General features: G+C 31.1%; 1 pseudogene; it reads left to right on the forward strand.

Moving 5' to 3' along the window:
• The first annotated feature begins 5,430 nt into the window (after positions 1 to 5,430).
• Positions 5,431 to 5,549, forward strand: LOC111740097 (annotated as a pseudogene).
• The last annotated feature ends 95 nt before the right edge of the window (positions 5,550 to 5,644 follow it).

The raw sequence follows: 5,644 nt of genomic DNA on the forward strand, positions 1-5,644 counted from the left end.
CACACACACACACACACACACACACACACACACAAGTTCTTATTTCCTCTTATTCTCTGGAAGCATGTCTCGTTAACTCTCGATTCTTCTGATTTATTGGATTTCTCAGTAGAGGTATCTATTAACAACCAAAAGAAAAATTCTACTTAGCTGTACCTGAATGCCAGTTCTGATGCCCAATACTCCTCTGGCTCCATTTACATGAAATCATTCTACTCACAGCCCCTAATGAAGGGGTAGCCCTAAATTTCCATAACATGTACAACTTGCCTGAGCTCTTTCTTAGACAAACCAGAAACAGATACTTAATTCAAGTTCAACGATAATAGGTTCTCCAGAACACATGAGGTTGCCTGTGATAGCAAGCTAAGCTTAATTAAGTTGACATTCTCTAGCATGTCAGCTTGGAGAGAACTGAGAAATTGTTGGAGAACAATTACTTACAGATGATCAAGAAGGTATAATCAGGGCATGAGGCAGGAAATCTGAATCTAGAAATAAGCATCACAGAGAATCAAATATATGAGGACAAAGAAGATATAAGGTATCAACAAGTTGAGTGGAGAAAAAAGGATAAAAACTGAGTCAAAAGCAAAAAACAAAAGAATAGAAATAAGGAGAATAAATAAATTCATGATTAGAGAGAAAATAGAAGCTAGCTAGTTAATGACTAAATCGAAGATATATGCCCTTTTCTATTTGAATTACCACACTATTATCTTATCTGTAGCCCAGTTGTTATGCTTGCCCTTTAGGATCCGTCGATTCTCCACACAACAGTTAGTGTAGTCTTCTAAGTTAGGCATCCTGTCATGTGACACCCTTACTCAGAATCCTCCAAGAACTTCCCATTATATCAAGAATAAAATCTAAGGTCTCACATGAGCTACCCAGTTGCTATTGCTTCAACAAAACTTGAACCACTTGCTCCTGCTCACTTAGCAACTACTTGAAATGTTTTGTCTCTAGATCTTTTCTTTACTGAGAACTCTTATCCAATGCCATCTCTTCTGAAAGGATGTCCCTGACCACCTACTCGAAAGCATCGTCAATATCCCTCGAACCCTCTACTAGTCACTAACTCATCACCTGGTTTTATTTTTTTTTTAGCACGTGTCACTAGCTGCAGTTCTATTTGTTTACTGGTTAAGGTCTGTTGTCTTTCCCTGCCATGAGAATGTAGGCAAAGATCTTGCCTGTATCTCCAGTGCTTAGAATATGGTATTTAAGAAATATTTAAGAAAATATTTAAGAAAAGATATTGAAGAAAAAAAATGATGAAGAGATGAAAAGAGAGGAAGAAGGAAAGAAGAGAGGGATGAAAAAAGAGAACGAAGGAAAGTATGTGGAAGAAGGAAAGAAGTTTCTGGAAGAAATTCCCAGTGCTGATTTGCAGTCTCTCTTATTTCAGATGCTGCTTTTCCTTAAAGAGTTCTTGAATTTTCTACAATTCTACAGTTCCTGTTTAGTCTGTGACCAGATAGTTCATATTTTTCTGGTTGTCTGATGTGCACAAAGCATTATAATAAATACTCGCTAACATGAAGTACCTCGTATAAATTTCAATTTCTTCTTAATACAAGAAGAAAAATCCTTATAATAATGTCAGAGAAAAACTGACCATTTAAGAATAAAAGAGCTGTACCTAGTTCACTAATCAAAAAGAAAAAGTTCAAATAATTATATTTCTTTTTAATTTTTATTATCCTGTCATATGAATTATTTCACCTAGTTAAGTTTCTCCTTAAAATGAAAATATGTTCATGTTGAAATTTTTAGAAAGTATAGAAAAGCACAAAGAAAAAATAAAAACCTACCGTAATCTTACCACCCAATCATGATCACTGATGTTTTTGCATGCACTTTAAATAAAAGTGAAATTATAATATACATAATTATTTATAACATGCTACTTCACTCATTAACATATCGATAATTTTCCATGTCTTTAAATATTCTTCTATACACTTGTTTTTCATGTCTGCAGTTGATTTCATACAACATAAATCATTTTATATAATTTACCATTATGTTTTACATTTAGATTAGTTGAGATTTCCACAAATATAAATAATGTTGAGATAAACTTTTATAAAACTAAGTTTTTATATTCATTTATGATTTTCTCTTAGGATAAATTCAAGGAGTTATTTTTGCCATGTGTTATTTTGTCTTCTGAATCACAAACAACTATAAAATACTAAAAGTTTAACAATCAAATTAAATCAAATTACACTTATTTTAAAAGAACTAAAGTGGGTAGGTATATTTGTATACATCGTGAAATAGCTGCATTTTTTTTTTACGATATTGTAAAACAGTGCAGGTATAATGATAAGTTTAGATAGTAGAAGAGAAAGATACTGTCTCAAAATATGCACAAAGTAATGTTAGCAGGAACTAGATGAGCTTTTTAAAACTATTTGGGATTTTTAAAAACTTACTGTAAGGAAAGAAATATAAAGTTACATTGCCAATCAATAACAGATTAGTATTTTTTTTTACAATAATAGATACCTTTAAGATTTGTCCATAAACATATATTACAAACTTTAATAAAAACAAACAACAACAACAACAACAAAAAAAAAACTCTGAACATTTCTATTGATTTACTATCAGAGTTTATGTTTTTTTAATTTAAGCGAGACAACCAGGAAAAAGGAAGAGGAGACTAGATGAAGAAAGAAACTTTCTTTTCCATACATTTTTAAAAGAAGCCCTAGGTTTAAAATCCACTAGATGAAGAACTACTTTACACGCTGAAGAGGATAGGCCCTCCTTAATCAGAGATGACACAAAATCAAGACTTTTCAGGCAATACCTGAAGTAAAGAGTAAGTATTTTGACAATGTCAGTATCTGCAAACATCTCCTAGTGCCACCAGGTAAAAAATAATCACCATCAGCAGTACCTAATGCTTATTCAGCTAGTCACGGACCTAAATGACCCTTACTCAGATTTCTGCTGCAAGATTTATAGAGGTAAAAAAATTGAAATTCAGCTAAAAAAGAAAAGTCACTAAAAAAGAAAAGAATCAAAATCAGATATGTGATCACCAATAATTGATGATATCTAAATTGCCAAATAGCAAGCAGTAGGTAGTGATCTATTTATTGTTTGGGGTCTTGTTATGTTTTATGAAAAGTATTCTTTAAATATGTAGATACAGTATGTGTATAGTTAAACCAAGTAGAATGCTAAAGTCAGTGTGACAGCTGATATTGACTATCTCTTCTAAATTCTGCTTCTTTAATGATATCAGTTGGTAGCTGAAAACTGGCCATAAAAGATGTATTTAAATGGAAATTTTTCTTTTTCTTTTTATCATAATGTCAATTGTTAATTTACATTATTTATCATAATGTCAATTGTACTGACACTGCTGGAAATTTAACTGTATTTTTGTGAATTATATATTCAGATATACATTCTTATGATGGATAAAATAAAGTATAAAATAATAAAATAACTAGGGGCAGGCTACACTGGTTAATAATGTTACAATTAGACCCAGAAAGCAAATTTCCAATACAGACCCTTCGATGTGAGCAAAAAGGCACTTGATTTTTCATTTAGCTACATCATGTGCTGGAATGATAATTTATAAATGCACTTTCTTTAATTACCCAATTTTACTGAGATATTTTTTACATAGAGTGAAATACACCTTTCTTAATACAGTTCATGAGTTTGAACAGATGTATAACCCATGCAACTAACAACAAAATCAAGATATAGAGCATTCCCATCACCTCTGAAAGCTCTCTTGTTTCCTTTCCAGCCAAATCAAAAACACTTCTGTACTCCCTGCTCAGATCTCCTCAGTTCTAATTTCTAATATCATAGATAGATTTTATTTTTTCTAGATCATCTAAATGGAATTATACAGTAAGTACACTTTTGTCTTTGACTTATTTCCCTCAAAATAGTATTTTGAAAATTCATCCTTGTGTGTTTAGTAGTTCTTTTAAAAATATACTTCATTTAGAAATAGTTCCAAATTTATAGAAAATTTACAAGAATCGGAATAAGAACATACACAGAAAAAAACTGTATACCTACCTCTTAGCCAGATCCATTTGTCAAAGGCCTTTGCCTATTTGTTGTAACATTTGTGTGTGCTCTCTCTTGTTTTATACAAACACACATACATATGTCCATATACATATGCATGCATGTACATAAATATCTCTATGTATACATTTTATATAATATATAATATTTTTCTCAAACATTTTAGAAGTTACATGCATCATGGTTCTTTGCCAGTATATGCTGTTGGCTACCTAAAAATAGGTATTCTCTTACAAAATCACATTATATTCAGTAAATTTAACATCAATAAGATTCTTTAGTAAACTACCCCATATTCTAATTTTGTCAATAGACTCAGTTATGTACTCTATGCTGTCTTTCAGCCCCATACAAGGTCCAGTCTAGAATCAGACTTCTTTCTTATATAGTGCAGAGAAGTATTCCTTTGCATGCGATATTTAAGTTGTTTATTCTTTTGTTGAAGGATATTTGAGTTATTTCAAATCTAAGGCTGTCACAAATAAAACTGCCATAAACATTTTTGTCTACATTCTTTTGAATACATATATTATCATTCTCATGAATGAATAACTGTGAAATTGTTGAGTCAAAGGTAGGAGATATTTGACTTCATAAGAAATTGCCACATACTTTTCTAAAGAAGTTGTACAATTTTATAGGCCTCAGAATATGTTAGCATTCCAGGCACTCCATACTCTCATAAACATTTGTTGTTTGTCAGTCTTTAAATTTTAACAATCCAGAAAAATGTAAATCCAGAAAAATTTCTGTGGTTTACTTAATAATTCCCTGATGAAATATCTCATGGCTTATTGGCTATTTTTATCCTTTTGTAATGATCTGCTTAAGTATTTTCCCATTCTTTTATTAATGTTTTTCTCTTTATTAATGATTTATAGAAGTTCATTATGAATTATTTATGAAAGACCTTTGTCAGATATATTTTTTGCAAAGATGTCTTTTGATTAGGAAAAGTTTTAATTTTAATTAAGTATACTTATTTATTTATTTCATTTCCCTGTCTAAAAATTATTTGCTTAATCTAAGGCCTAGACCTTTTTTTAAGTTTTAGCTTAACATAATTAGGCTTATGATCTGTATTGAATTAAATTCTGGTAATGGTATTTAAGAGTCAACATCCTCAGAAGGTAAAGGGGAGTGGAGAGAGAGGAGGTAGATGGGGTAAAATGGGTCAAAAATGTGGTGACATAAAGAAATCTAACTATAGGAGGTGAATACATGATGTAAATATATATATATGCCTTACTGTTAAAATGTACAGTTGAAACTAACGGATTTCATTAATCAATGTCACCATAAAAAATAATTAATTAGCTAATTAATTAATTAAAAAAGAAAAAAGAAATAAGATTCTACAGCCATGCCACCCTGAACGTGCGCGATCTCTTCTGATCTCAGAAGCTAAGCAGAGTCAGGCCTGGTTAGTACTTGGATGGGAGACCACCTAGGAATACCAGATGCTATAGGTGTTTAAAAAAGAAAGAAAGAAAGAAAAAGAAATAAGAAAAGAAATAAAAGAGTAGATCTCAAGTGTTCTCATGAAAAAGAAAGTAACTGTGTGAGG

Source organism: Pteropus vampyrus, unplaced genomic scaffold, assembly GCF_000151845.1.
Source record: "Pteropus vampyrus isolate Shadow unplaced genomic scaffold, Pvam_2.0 Scaffold57, whole genome shotgun sequence".
Lineage (NCBI taxonomy): Eukaryota > Metazoa > Chordata > Mammalia > Chiroptera > Pteropodidae > Pteropus > Pteropus vampyrus.